The sequence below is a fragment of the Etheostoma spectabile genome, chromosome 10 (assembly GCF_008692095.1).
Source record: "Etheostoma spectabile isolate EspeVRDwgs_2016 chromosome 10, UIUC_Espe_1.0, whole genome shotgun sequence".
In the NCBI taxonomy this organism is placed as follows: Eukaryota; Metazoa; Chordata; class Actinopteri; order Perciformes; family Percidae; genus Etheostoma; species Etheostoma spectabile.
This window is the reverse complement of record NC_045742.1, coordinates 25,655,503-25,671,739: the sequence shown is the minus strand read 5'-3', so window position 1 is coordinate 25,671,739 and position 16,237 is coordinate 25,655,503. Positions and strand designations below refer to the sequence as shown.

General features: G+C 41.5%; 1 protein-coding gene across 2 annotated transcripts in view; it reads left to right on the top strand.

Annotated features, from left to right (window-relative positions):
* The window catches only part of b3gat2 (beta-1,3-glucuronyltransferase 2 (glucuronosyltransferase S)), a 134,068-nt gene that overhangs the window by 77,828 nt on the left and 40,003 nt on the right, over window positions 1-16,237 (top strand). The window lies entirely within an intron of this gene.

Here is a 16,237-nt window from a genome sequence, read left to right as displayed (position 1 = left end):
TTTATAAATCACAGCACGTTCAAGCTGGGGAGTGGAGTTCACTTTCCAGGGGGAAAAAGGACTTTCTTCACGGAAATACGTTTTCCTTGGGAGTGTTTTAATTAGGGCTGTCAAAATTAGCGCGATAATAACGAGTTTAACGCAACCATATATTAATTTGATTAAGAAAAAATGTCGCAATCACGCATGTTGTCTTTGACCCCTTGGACCCGTTATGAGTTGTTTGACAGGGCGCCAAGTGGTAGTCTCATAGAAGGGTGTGCAGCCAATTGAAAAGACGCACACAGATTTGATATGGAGAAAAGGGATAATGGATGGGAAGTTTATTTTCAAAACTTGCCAAGATAGTACACTTGACAAAACAAAAGGTATATGTAGCATTTGTCGAGCTGAGTTTAGTTATCACCGAAGTACATCCAGTCTGAGGTATCACTTGCAAGCCAAGCACACGGATCCCACGTAAGCTCTGCTTCCGGTAACGTACGACAAATTACCCTTGACAGCCGTTTTAGAAGCAGATCGATGGATACGTCGACCTCCAGTAACTGACCCAAGCTATAGCTAAATGGATAGCCACAGCATGCAGACCAGTTTATATAGTGGAGACGAAGGTCTCCGTGATATTATCCGGATTGCCTCCGGTGACCTCACTACGAGTTGCCATCCAGGGCCACAGTCATGTCCAGGATACACGGTGGTATGACACAGAGAAGGCACCCTAGCTACGAATTTGGACACACAGCTTCTGTCGCGCTTACTGGTGACTATTGGACATCGCTAGGTAATCATAGCTATCTTGGAGTACACAGCTCATTACATCGATCAGGAGTGGAAGCTGCATTCGCATGCATTGACTGTAATGAGAACGATGAGAGGCATATGCTGACGTTGCGCAGTCATTTTATGGATGTGGCGGGTCAGTGGAACATTGAAGAGAAAGTGAGCACGCTGAACACAGACAGTGCTAGAAATATGTTTGCAGCTTCGAAACAGCTACCATTCGAACACCGTCCGTGCACGGCTCATAGTATTCAACCTCAGTCCACATTGTCTCTACAAAACAGTGCATTTGACGGTAGACTTGCTAAATGTCGCAAAGTGTTGGCCACTTCAAACATACCCACCTAATACTGCTGAACTCAAGACACAGCAAGTTGAGCTCAATTGGTCTAGTTTTTACTTATTATTACATTTGGTATGAATGACAATGTGTCATTACATTTGATATCTCATTCAACTTCAATTGGAGTGGATTTGAAATAGAATTTTAAAAATGCGATTAATGTGAGTTACTCACCATTACTATGCGATTAATCAACTAAAAAATGTTAATCGTTTGACAGCCCTAGTTTTAATCCAAACCACGATCTTTTTCCTAAACTTAACTAAACTAACTGTCTTCAACGCGTAATGCCACTGTTTGACGCCTAATCTTAATCGCCATGTCACCAAAACAAACGCAAGCTCGCGGTGCCCTGTACCCAGGTCAAACCTCCCCGTTCTCGGTGTAACTCAACTACCAACTGCCGATGATACGGCAGAGCTCTGTAGCAGCCTTCCACGCTTTTCAAGTTCTTCCGCTTTTCCAGTAGCCGTGACTGACATCAAAATGATTTTACATGCAGCATTCATATGAACAGAAAATTGAATTGCCTACCCCTAACTCTCCATAGAGATTTTTCTGAATTATTTCACACTATATCAAGGTTAAACTTTGCAATTAATCTGCGGGTCACATGCAACTTCTGACAACTATTGGTCAAAGCCTCAGTGGGGCGTTTTCCCAGACAGCGATTAAAGCTAATCCTAGACTGAAAGGTCTTTTAACGCTGACTAACAGAAATCTACTTCTTGGTCATGTTGTAAAATAGTCCTAGACTTGGCCTAGTCCTGGAGAAACTAAGCTGATTTCTGAGAGAAGATTAGAGATACTTCAGGACTAAATTAAAGCCTGAATTTAACGAGGAAGAAGGTTTGACTTCAGTTTAAAGTTGTTTGTTAAAGAAGACACATGGAATAATTGGAGATGTCAATGAAGAACAACAAATACCACCAGGTAGGCCAGTTCTTGCTCACAGAAGGGACCCATTGCATTGCTCTATGAAATTAGTTTTGGAGATTGTTTTTGAATCCACAAGTAAATGCTGTGGATCTTATTTCACTTGGAACCAAGGCTTACATTTGTTACCCAAATAGGACGGCCTGTAGCAGTTTGTCTGCAGGTGCTCATAACTTTACATTTTTGCACCTTTAACAGAAAAACTGGGACTTATGTGGTGCAGTAACATACAGTATGTAAAGTCTTGGCTATTTGTGAATTGAGAAGACATAACATAAACGTTCCTGATGCGCAACTCAGGCAAACTACAAGGTAAAGTTCTATGAATATGGAACTTCCTGAGTTGTAGGCTGCATAGATGGAAACCATATTTCCATAAAATGCACTCCCCAATACAGTTTTTAAATATTGTTGCACGTTGGAAAGGAGCAACTTATGATTCCGGGATCTGCAGTAACTCATCTCTGTGTTCTCATTTTTAATGAGAGGTCACAGGGAATATTGCTTGGTGACAGTGGGGATGCTCAGAAGAATTTTCTGTTTCCCACCTTACTTGCACCCACAACAACTGAGCAAAGGCGCTACAACCAGGCTCATATGCGTACTAGGGAACTAGTAGACACATGTTTGGGGTTTGGAAGATCGCTTTCAATGCCTTCAAAACACTTAGATTCCAACCAAGAAGATGCTGCACTGTTATCATTGCAACAGCCGTTCTTTACAACTACCTGACAGCATGGAAGCCCAGATCCCCGATACGGGAAGATGACAATCTAGATGGACCCCCATTTACAACAGACCACACAGAAGGACTTGCCTACAAGAAGCTTTTGCATATTTCATTTTTTACATTACCTTGTCATCTGGATCTGATACATTTTCAAATGCAATGAGCAAATTACTGTATTTTAAAAGTAGGGGTATTTGTCTGGTATATTAAAGAAACACCAAAACATCCAAAATGATTTAATAAACTATAGTGTTTGTATTTCAGATTCAAGCATTGTTGTGATATTTGAGGCATCTCTCTCTCCTTCATCTTCATTTCTGGAAGATCATTTTCATTTCATGCTCTCCTTAAGGTACTTCAATTGGTACTTTAATGGCCAGCTTTTCGTGGATTATGACTCTTGTTTTGGTGACCATACTGGCAGACACTGCCACCCTAGCTTCTGAGGATGTGGAGGTAAATTACCTTGTAGCACTTCAGTTATGTCCCTTTGATTTCTTTCCTTGTGCACATTTCTCAAATGTACTAGACAGAGCGTATTTAAGTCCCGCACCCCCAGGAGGGGAAAGAACTCTGCGCTCTCCATTGACTTGTATTGCGTGAAGGTTCCTCCTTGTCAATTCAGTCTGCTAGCACAGCATAAAAATGCCTAAACTGCTGGTGGAGATATTCTGGGCTTATAACTGGGCTTTAAACTGGCGTTCATGAAGACAAAAGTGAATACAGATGTGAGGAATCAGCAGGAATAATGGAAAGATTGTGGGATCTGACACTATCTAACATTATGCCGATGTTATGTGTTAGCTTTACTTCCAGACAGATATCTCCCTTATTTAACCGGATATAGGTTGCCTAGGGCTTCCTTTCTTTTGGCATTCTAAACTCCGGTGGATTTCTGAGGACTATAGTTAACTGTTCCTCATATTTCTACAAGGTCAATGTCCAGCACGTTGTTTTGTTGCCGGCGGTTTGCTTACATTATCCAGCCTGCCTTCCCGCCTGGAACACTCACTACTCGATGTGTGATGGCTAGTCGAAAAAGGGGACTCGCACAATTTTAGATGACCCAGACACTGTAGTAGATAAAGTTGTGTGGTAAAAATACTGGAACAAGCAATCAGCCATAATGACGGCACGTGCGCCCTAGGATTTATGAAATAAACTAGTGCTGTCACGCATTAAAATATTTAATAGTGATTATGCAATAATGTCATAGTTAACTCACAATTGATTGCACGTTTTTATCTATTCAAAATGTCCCTGACTTCTTTTGTCCCAATGTTTTTTTCTCATTTTATGCTCTTATCAACATGGTCAACAAGGACATGGAGCTTCTTGCTTTGGTCAAATGTTTTTTTAATTGAAAACAACACTGGCATGTAGCCTACTGTAGGTTCAATTGCACTCTAACATTCTCACTTGGAGCAAATAATCTCTCACACAGTGTAACACTATCCGTTAATAAAGGAGAAAAACTACTTTGCCGGGGGTTCGCGAGAGGTCGCATCAGTTGTGTGCTTGTCCATCAAGTGGTATTCAGACTGATGTGCTGCGATGATAGCTCAGTTCACAACAACTAAACACACAGATCATTTTGGTCTTGTCGATGGAACATTGGCTACTTTTAAACTTTCCATTCAGAATCTTATTGGCGTCCATTTTGGCGTGTCACGCTTCCCATCCAATCAAAACATAACGTTACTACTCTTTGGCCAGTTCGTAAGCCCAAAAAGTGTGTGTGGCGTGCCTTTTGTTTTTTTTTTCCGGTCTAGCTAGATCCACTGTGGTTGTTGTTGCAACAGCTTGTGAAAAATTACAAAGTTGCTAGGTCAAAAAGAACGTTAATCTTGCGTAAAAAAATGTAACGTGTTACTGACACGCACTAAATAACAATAGGCTACAGTAGTAGAATTGCTCTACACCCTTGATTTCTATGCAAACTCCTCCCCTTGGTCAAAGGTCACGTCGACAGTTAAGATTTCATTCAGCAATATGCAACACACATGTGGCTTGTGTTCTCGGTCAATTAAGGGATTTCTCTTACTTTCTCACTGTGTGTGTGTGGTGCGTGTGGGGGGCGCGAGATAAACTGCGCCATAATAATGGTTACTATCCCAGCAGTAGCTACCATGGGGGGGCATCTCTCCCCACTAGTATTGACAGCATGAGTCATCCTTTAACAGGTGGCTTGGCGAAACTTAGAGCTGAATTGGTAGAATGTTGTTACAGCTCTATCAATTCGTTGTGTGCTTAGACAGCTCAGATCGATGCAGCTCATGTGAATCACCACGGCCCCTGTTGGCATTAGGTTTTATGAAGCCACCATCCTGTTGACGCCAGCACAGAGACGCCTTAAAGGAATTAACATCACGTCCCTTTGTTCCAAACAGGCACAGAGTCATTCATTTATACATGTTAGTTGTTGTCATTTTTGCTTTTTTGTTTTATAAATTGCTTTTAGTCTGTATGAGGAGAAACTAGCATAATCTGCTAGACTGAGAAGGATTTTATTTCACATCCTCATTTAGTGTGGGGATTACTTTTGCCCTAACCAATCAGCAGTGTCCGACGTACTCCATCACATGACATCACTTGTAGTAAGAGACCACCTAAACCGAGACAAAGTCATCTCCAAGACCAGAGTGTATCGAGCCACAGACCCAGACCACATTTTGGTCTGTGCGAGCTTCTCCTGTTTCCCGCATTCATTTTCTTGGGAGTGTGTGTAAGGGGGCAGGGAGGGTTACTTTCCTGGTAACCAATTTCAAAGTACTCAAGAACTACAACACTGGTAGACACAAACACCTTACCCTCAGCCGAAGAAATAAGCAGATTCAATAATTGACTTTTTTAAGTCCACTAACATTAGCATGATAACTTTTTTTGGGCCATTTCATCTATTGCTACTGTCATCCACAGTCTAAATCCTGCCTACAAAACTTCAGGGACTGTATTTATTTTTAGATTACAGCACACACCTACAGCATTACTTGGAAATGATGGGTGTACTGCTACAGTATGTACACTATATACTTACATGTAGGTTCTAGGGATCAAGCTAAAGTTATGGAATAAGGGGCTGATAATTGGGATCTTACAAAGAACTTTTACTGTAGTTATTTTTTTACCTGTACTGTAGTTATTTTGGACCTACTCTATTATTACATGGTGTATAACCTACTGGATAAGCTGGACATTTGGGGAAATTAAAAAGAAATTATACTGGTTAGTTTTTTACCTACTAGGTACCAATACTGTAGTTATTTTTACGTGATGGGGTACCTATTTCTTTATTCGTTTCAGAGTAGATGGAGTGATGAAATGACTTCTGAATCACTTCATAAATATAAACTTTTTGTTTGTTTTCAAATTACCCTATTTCTAAAAAAACGGCAAACTACATGTTCATTTATAATTTGGGTGGGATTCAATTAGCTATGGGGGGCATTTGTGCATTTCCTTCCAAACAAAAGACCAGGACGATTATAGTCATAGAGACTGTGGGCCTCTAAAGACTGTTTCAGTTATCGTAGCCACACAGACAGCACTCACCCACCCTAGAGCTCGCTCACATGTGTTTAGGGTCATCTGAGACATTTGAAGTGGTTAAAGTACTGTAAGTCTTCCTCCACCAGACCAAAAATTACAGCTCTCTCAAGTGTTTTACCTTTTTTTCAGTTGTGGCGCTCTTCTCCTTTCATCCAAGGAAAATATAGAAAGATGAAACACAAGTATGACTCACAATGAAGAGATCCCCCTTGTTTACACTATACATGATAACTTCGGGAGGCGGGCTGTAAATCAAAAGCAGTGTTGGTTCCTCCATTCTTCTTCTTTTAGTTTTAAGATACACCCTCTTTACAAAGATCATTTAAAAATGACTAAAACACACCTTAAAAATAAATCACTGTATTTATAATTATGGAAATACAAATAAAAAAAAACTTTTTCTGTGAGGAGAGTCTGTTAGTCCAGAACCTGCTTCAGACAAAGGTTTAACTATTTATTGAAAACGATAACAAGCCTGCATAACATAACAGATCATTTTGAAATAATAACTATTTTCATATTAAACATGTCAACTAAAAGATGACTCAAATGCAGATGGAGTGCAGCCATGATGTGCTTTGTCATTAACTCGTTTGATTTGTCAAATGTTATTTCAGCAGATAAACATTGATTACCCGGTGCCCAAACGTGCTATTATGTAACTCACCTTGATACTATGATCCATACAGACAGTTTACATGTTTATAAATCCCACACTGTCTCCTCCTCGTCCTGTTAAATCATATAAGACTAAAGCTATCTAAAGTTAATGATAAATGAATGCATTTTTTGTTAGATCATCGTTTGTTTTTTTTTGTTTTTTAAAGGTCCAATATGTATATATTTACTGTTTTAAATCCAACAATGACCACAATGCATCATCAGATATAGCAACACCAGAGAACTTTTTGTACTTAAATGATGTTCCCAAATCGTTTCAGTGGTTCATCAACCCGTAACAGGTGAACGGCACTTCTGCATCTCTCTACCGGCTGTACTGCCCTATGCAGTTTGCCAGGTCGGTAGTGGATCTGGAGTTCCAAAGAGCATAACGGGACAACTGTCCCCGTCTCTGGAACTCATCACCACCCCAACTTAAAAACGTCGATTCATTCCCCATTCAATCACAACACAAACACATCAGTTTAAAACTGCCAATTCCACTTGAATCTCTATGCTCTGCCTTTTCTGTTATTGTTGTGTATTATTTTTTGCTGTTTTTAAAATGTCTTACGTATACTCTGCACGCGTCCTTGGGTGCTGAGAAAGGCGCCTTTAAAAAAATGTATATTATTTGTTGGGGATTAGAGATGCAAAAGCTATCGTTTAATATCTATCGTTAATTTTTAATTTGTAAAAGAAGCTATACTGGTTTTTGCCGTCTCACCGCTAGCCTCCCCCCCCCTCCTCACACTGCACACTGGTGAGCACAGCAGGACCAGAGACAGAGGGGGTCGAAGAAAGCAGCGGAGCTCTGGCAGCTACATTGAAATACACCTCTACCCCACAAAGGTCCAAAGCAGCACTACTTTGGACTGTCTTTGACTTTGGACAACAAAGGACAATTCCCAAATTTAAAACTGAAGTTTCAGAATCCAAACACATGCAAAGCCCACCAGCTCAGACAAGACGTGGTCCTGCTCATGGGAGACTACCAGAAACTGTTTTTGAGTCACATTGGTGCAATGATGATGCATCATTCCACAAAATGGTTTGTTCTTCTGTATCATCAAGTTTCATTTTCATTCAATAGGCTATCTATTGCGCTACAGTCTTCTCTTTGTTACTCACATCTTTCTCAAACCGTTTCAGACTAGACAGGTTTCCTGTTAGGGCAAGAGTGTGTGCAGTGCCAAGTTTGACATTGTTTGGATAACAAATGGAAATCTATGATTGAAAGAACCATAAAAAGCTTCTTGTAATACAAATAGCTATATCGTCGACAAATTTACGGTGCGAATCAAATCCATACTTCAACGTTAATATCTGCCTATATGAAAATGCACATGAAATGTAAACTCTGTTAACAATAAATGACGAGACAAGACAGAACCGCCGTCATGACTGTGGTGGTATCACATGCGATATCTTGACGAAAGACAACTCTAAAATGTTTTGTTCTCTCTCTCTCTCTCTTTCTCTCTCTCTCCCTGCACACACACACACACACACACACACCCATATACAAACACATACCGAAAAAGAATGCGTGTCAGTGTACAGAGCTCTGTGTTAGCACAGGCTTCTGATCTGAATCTAACGTTAGCTACTCCGCTGTGCTGTGGACTTCGAGTCTGGGAGGAGGGGCGGGGGAGATGGCTCTCTCCAGTATTTTGAATTTGCACTGCAGTAACTATTATAACACTAGCTGTCAGTATTACATTATCACCCTTTTGTGTTGTAAAAGTGTTTTATGTTCTCAGAAATTTTAAGTGTTTTGGATCGTAAACACACTGTATCGTAGGCTATTATGCATGTCCTTGTTCATTTATTAATATCTCATCTGTCTGAATCAATTGGTTTCTGTCACAACAACAAGTTGTAGTTTAAACCTTTTACAGGTAATGTAATAAAATCTTGGGTTTTCACTCAAGTCCATATAGCCTATATAATGATTCAGCAGGGAGAACAGAAGTGATGCTCAGGCACACAAGTATTGGTAGGTAATGTACTGGTACACCCTTATCCCGGGGTAATTACCCTCCACATTGTGGGCTGTAATCTAAAGCATTACCAGTATTTCAAATCTATGGCCAGATTTTTATTCAGCAACCTTAGTAAACTGAATATTTAATCCTGTTTATCCTCCTGACAGTGCAAACAGTATTCCATCTTTTCGGAGAAAAGATGCAACAAGCAGCGCCTTTCCTGGAATCAACAAATTTGAAATCTCAATTTACTGTTTCACTGTATATGTGTACAGTCACTGCAGGTCCCTGGGGGATTATGGGTAAATATTTCCTGCGGGGAATAGGATAAAGACCCCCGGAGTTGCTGGATCATCATTTACAGCTGGCTGCTGCTGTCACTCTGTGTTGAAACTATCATCATCATTATCACCCCATTACACTAAGGGAGGCGCCCTGCCGCTGATATTAATACGGGCCATTAGCGGCTGTGACATCATCAGTCAGTGCTGCACACAAGAAGATGTGATATCAGCATTTATCACATCACAGTTCACAAAAGCAGCGGCAGACTCTCATCACTCATAAAGCCCTGTCATGCAGTTATATGATGTCAGTGTTTTTTGCTGTGAGTTTTTACAGTAAATATTCTATCAAATATCAGACACCAGTAGATTTAGCTAATGGGAGTTTCAATCTTAACTCTTGTGTTTTCCTGGGGTCTTTCTGACCCCATCAAATCTTTGCCATCAAAATATGTCTTTTTATTCATCAAATGCTCGGAAAATGGTGTTTGTTTACACAAAGCTCTTAATGATAAAACAGTAATGATATAATAATAGTAATTTGATTGGATCATGGGTGTTTTACTGAATTTATAACTCCTGTTAAATGTACTGTATTTATATAGCGCTTTTCTAGTGTCAACAACTACTCAAAGCGCTTTTACATCATACAGGAAATATTCATCATTCACACACATCTCATACACTGTGCCGGGGCTGCCGTACAAGGTGCCACCTGCCACCTATACACACTCACACACATTCACTCCATGGTGCAGCACATGGGGCAACTCGAGGGTTCATGTCTTGCCCAAGGACCCTTCAACTGGGACTACAGGGCCAGGGATCTACCCGCCAACCTTCCAATTGGCAGGCACCATCTAACCACTGAGGTCAGAAGGAGGAAGATTATGATGATGAGTTATGATCCAACATACAGACCAGATGCTACTTTGCCCTCTGAAGACGCCCCCACATTGCCTGCAGCAAAATGGAAGATGACTAGAAATTAAAGGAATTTTATGAACTGATGATGAGGTAGAACCTAAGCTGGTATGAAGAGTATCAAAGTGGAGCTGTGCACCTATGATGGAAGAATCAACAGAAGAGGTAGAATGTAAGCTGAAATGTGGAAGTTTGATGAGATGAAGAATCAGCTGATGAGGAACAATCAGTGAGAAGAGGACCCAGCTGAGATAGAAGAATTTTACGTCAAAGGTGAAACATTGGCGCCCAGATAGCTCACTGCCCTGTCAAATGCCTAAAAATGCCCAAACATAATCTTAAACAAAATAAAAAGACAAAACATTGATCTGGTCTTCCATCCTTCCCAGTGACGGACGATCAGGCCTGAATTAAACACCCGCCCACCTGCCAAATGCGGGGGAATTTTGCAATGGGCGGTAACACTGTCATCTACCTGCCACGTTGACTGGTAGCCACTGAGTATGTAGTATTCAGACGCGTAACTACGGTAAGCGGAGGTACCCAGTTGCTTACTGGCCGGACCAATCAGGGCCCCCTATCGCATTTTCATTACTCGGACAATCCCAGCAGTCCCACGTGCAGCCACTGACCAATCGGGAGTGTGAACGAGTCAAATTCATTCCTTGTTTTGATATGAAGACGAACGCGTGTGACTTAACATCTCACATTATCCAACAAAACGCACACGAGAGACGTTCTGCCAACATTACGCATTTTACATCATGTATGCTTTAACGTTTTTTTCACTACAAAGTCGCTGAAACTTGCTGCTTTTCAGTCCCGTCGGCTCTCTGCAGCGGGCGGGGCTGCTCCGTTCCCCTGACGCACACACACACCTAAGACACACATCACACACGGTGGATGCAGAACAACCACAGATGAGATGTACAGGATAATTAAATTGAGGACAGCTACATTATTGTAGGTGCAATGATTAGTTAAGTCCATAAATACTTTATCACACCAGGTTGAGGTGGGGAAAGTGCCACAAATAAAATAAAAACAAATGAGTTTGTTTTTAACTTAATGAGCACCACTAACCCACCACCCTTACCCTAACCAGATTTTTTACTAAACTTAACTGGTAGTTTCTAGCAGTAGTGCCTAACATAACGTGGTGGTGGCTGTGGCTCAGTGGTAAAGCGGTTGCCTGCGCATCAGAGGGTAAATGTGTGTGAGGGTTTCTGACAGCAGGTGGCACCTCCTACAGCAGCCCCAGTGTGTGAATGGTGACCTATGTACAGTACGTACTGTGTAAAAGCGCTTGAGTAGTCATTAAGACACAACTGTTTTACAATGTTCAAGACGTCTTTAAATTGCAACCATCACACTTCAAACCACGACTGACTTGGTTTAGATGTGGTTGTATAAGAGGGCAGGGACAACGGGCTATAGGCGGTATGGGTTGGAGGAGTTGTTCTTTATATTGAACAGACAGTAAGAAAACGAGTGATGTGAAAAAAAAAAAACACATGTTTCTACAAAACACATGTAGTTTATAAAATCAATGTTTTATTAATGAACTACAAACATATATAGGCCTACAGTCCAGCTGAAATGATTAGACCATTAAACACAAACTGTTCGGATCATTTCCAGTTTGTAAAGTAGGATTTTTCTGCATTGAGTATTTTTACTTCTTTTTGTAGGTGCTTCTGCTTCTTCTCCACCGGGAAAGGACAACCACAGTGTGTTATAAGGTAAAATGTAGGTATACAGTATTGTACAGTGTACACTCAAATTACTGTGCATTGTGGTTATTTATAGTGGAATATATAGTGAATGATGTTTGTGGAGAATTCCACACCACTACAAAATGGCGCACACCACTAGGACACTATTTCTTGATAGGGAACGTTTTGAACACAGCTCCTGACTGCAGGCTCGATCCACTTTGGGCGGGATCTGGGATCAGATCACCTTGACGATGGAGGGCAGAAATGCACATGTAGCCGGGTCTGCATCTCACGACTGACAGCAGCTGTAATGTATAGGAGCAGGAGAGTAATGGCAACAGACAGCATTGACAGGAAGGTGGGTGCGGGGGGAAGGGGGGGAGGGAGGCAGAACAGATGGACCGATGATAGCACAAGGGAAGAGTAGGATAGACAGAAGGCAGGGAATAGGGAGAGTTGAAGCTGTGTAAGAGAAAGGGATGGGTGGATGAATTGACTGAATGTGGTAGCATAAAGCAAACATACATGGCACAGAGGAAAGAAGGGGACAAAGTGCGTCTGCTGCCATGGACTGAACACTATACTGGTGTCTGTTTCATTTGTAATGGCTCTAGGTTTCTGCTAAACTTAATTTGTATATTATTAATGTGGCTTAAGCATCTCTGAACATCACTAGATCTGGTGTAGTGATCTGACCCTGAAGCATCGTTAGGGCATTTACAAATTGGTTTGATGCATTTTTTCCTCTCTGTATAACTTGACTTTTAAGAATTTTTATTCTTTGTCGCAAGTCCCTAAAGTGCAGAAAACAATGGAAATGCACGGTGTCAAATCCCATGATTTCCCACTTTTCTTCTCAGATGGTTTAGTGTCATGGTTATCATTCAGCACCACATGTTACTTCCTGATAAGGCAACAGGGCTCGCTGTAATCACAGAGTGACAATGTTTCTAACTTATTTCACAAACATCAGAATTTTTCCCCCCCAAGTTTGAATGTAGTTTGGCAAAAAAAGGGCATTACTTTTATATTGCAACTGAGCTCACCAATTATTGCTAAGATCTCGGGCATCTCTAGAAACAAGGCTCCTCTGGCACCACCTACAGCCTGTAGTGCTATTTGCAAAAATCCACACTCCCTGTTCAGATGCACCAATCAAGGCCGGGGGGTGTCTAACTGCGTGTCAATCACTACTCACGCAGACTCATTGTTCTCCTTTGTGGGGGAGGGTTTAGGAGACAGTTTGTGCTTTAAGCAGAAAGGGGGAGGGACGAGAATGTCGATGTTCAACTTTTTTCATCAATCAGTGTTCCTTTCTACCCTCACTTATGGTAATGAAGGCTGGGTCATGACCAAAGAACGAGAAATGGGTTTCCTCAGGAGGGGGTCGCCCTAGAGATAGGGTGAAGAAGTTCAGTCTCCGAGAGAGCTTGGAGTAGAGCCGCTGCTCCTTCGCTACAAAAATAAACCCAAGTTGCATAAACTGAAATTTGAGTGTAGTCCATCAAAGATGTATCTTATTGGTTTTTCCCGCTTGAGTTGGTGGTGGTCACTCATCACCTGATCCTTGGCAACACACTGCTGTTCTGTCCTTTCAGATGTCTTGGAACTGACAATTTCTACCTCTCCTTATACTGTTTTGTTTCAGTGTTCTCCGCCTACAGTACCCCTCTCTCACACAAGCATTGCATTATCACACGTTTCATTTTCCTGAGGTGAAGTCTTCAAATGCCCCTTTATTCATTTCCCTGATTAAACACATCTTTTCTTTTATGAAAATTAAAAAAAAGGGCACACCATCAAGGGCTTTACACCCACAGGTTCTATAAAACATGGGGACGTCTCTAATTACATAGACAATTTCAACCTTTCCTTTGTGTCAGACTAGAGCTGGGTACAGCCAAAAGACAAACCACGGTAGTTTGCATTTTTCGTATAATGCAGGTTTTGTGTGTGTTTTGTCATTATTTTAAATTTTTCTCTTCTTCTTAATTCCATCCATCTCTTCATCCGCTTATCGGTGATTGGGTCGCTGGGCCAGCAGCTCCACAGGTACCCCAAACTTCCCTTTCCCAAGCCACATCAACCAGCTCCGACTGGAGATCCCGAGGTGTTCCCAGCCAGGTTGGAGTTATAATCCCGCCACCTGGGTCTTCCCCGAGGCCTCCTTCCAGCTGGATGTGCTTGGAACACCTCCCTAGGAGGCCCCAGGAGGAATCCTTACAGATGCCCACCTCAACTGGCTCCTTTTGACGCGAAGGAGCAGCGGCTCTACTCCGAGCTCCTCTCGATGACTGAACTTCCTCACCCTATCTCTGAGGAGACGCCAGCCCCCCTCCTTAGGAAACCCATTTCTGTTCTTTTGGTCATGACCCAGCCTTCATGACCATAGTGGAGGGTAGAAAGGAACACTGACCGGTAGATGGAGAGCTTTGCCTTCTGCTCACTCTCTTTTCGTGGACAATGGTTTTTTAATTCAATTTCTGAATTTTAGTTTTTCGTCCTTGTTCTCTTCTCCTCCTTATGGGAGACACAGCTGTCTGGTCTGGATGCTATTAAGGCAAAAATACTCTAACCTGGTAAAGCCTTTGTCTCATTTTGCCTTGGGGATGGAGAGAACGACGGCCAGAGACAGAGAGAACAGAGAGGAAAAAACAAGAGCAAAGTCCATAAAAGAAAAAGTGGAGGAGACGATAAGCAACTCTAAAGAGCAAACTCTAAAGAGCAACTCTAAAAAAAAATCCATATTTTCAAATTCACAACTTTAGGTCTTAAAGTCTTCAGGTTTTTTCTAGGTCTTATCAGTTTTAACAGGTCTTAATTTTCCTACGTCTATGTACCCCTACCTCTAAGGCTCTCTAACACTTAGAAAGTTGTTTTTTTTTGTTTTTTATTTCGTGGTATTGTAGTTCTTTCTTTTGCGAGCCCAAATGTAATTCGCTGTATTATTGACAAAAAATGAGACCAACATGCAACTTATATGCAGCCAATCAGCTTTCGTATTATTGCGCAAATCTCCTTCCGCATGGGTACCATAGGCTAGGGCTTTGGTTTGAGTCAGTTACCAACATCGTATTTGAAGCTTTTATGCAACATGAAATTCATTTTATGCCTCTCCATTTCCTTTTCTTTTTTGTATGGTGTGATACCAGTAGTCTTAAATTTAATTCTAATGGTCTTTAAAGTGTTAAATTTGACTTGGTAACCAGAAACCCTGAAACTGGGAGAAATAGAAATAGAAGTGTGGTCCCAGGGAACAGGGATGGTACTCTTTCTGGGCATCACACACACACACACACACATGCACATACACCTTCTGTCCTATTTTCCCTCATGGCTCTGGAGTGATGTGGTGAAGTGGTGGCTGTATTAGCCTCGTTAGATATGCAAAGCGTCCAATTAGCAGCACAGCAGTGTGCAGAAGTGACATTGTTCCACCTGAGAGAAGCCCTAAACAGTGGCAGCCAGCATAAATCATGCCCCTGTGAGTCTGTGTGTCGCTTTGGGACGCAATGTCACACACATGTGAATTATAGGCTGCATTAGCCATCGGCTAAAAAATATTTACAAAGAAAAAAACATTTTTAGGTCCAAATACCCTCACTTGAATCTCTTAGAAATGAATTTGGGTTCCTCTCCAGAAACTATAAATACAATCTTTGCATCCACTACAGTCTTTCCGCACCCCTATTATTGCTGTGAATTGGCTGTAAACCGATAGCAAACAGCTGCGTGTGCCTGCTTTTGCACATGTCCATTTCAGGAGTGTCAGACTTGTTTCCTGTGTATGGAAACCCTCCCTGGCACACTGTGCGTGCTTCACATTCACACAAGACGATACAATGCCATCTGCGTTACAAGAATACAGCTGGGTCTTTTCATTTGCAGATATTTCATCAGAGCATCATCAAGGAATAGCCTTATATCATCAAATAGTCTTTCCAACCAGGAAATACCACTACGTCTGTAGCTTGTAAAGTGGCCTTTTTAACACCCACACTAGTCAGTACAAGTCATCTCTGATGCAATTAAGCATATTAAATGAGACAAGCACTGCTTAGGGCCCTGACCGCATGACTGTTGGCCAATAATGAGGTTAACTCTTTTGAACTCTGCAATAGAATTGTCCGAAAGTGGCTACATGTCCTGCTTCGCTTATCTTTTTTGATTTTTTTAACCTTAGTTTCCAGGTAAGTCATTTGAGAACGATTAAGAAAAAATGTCGCAATCAACGCATGTTGTCTTTGACCCCTTGAAGGACCCGTTATGAGGTGTTTGTACAGGGCGCCAAGTGGTAGTCTCATAGAAGGGTGTGCAGCCAGATT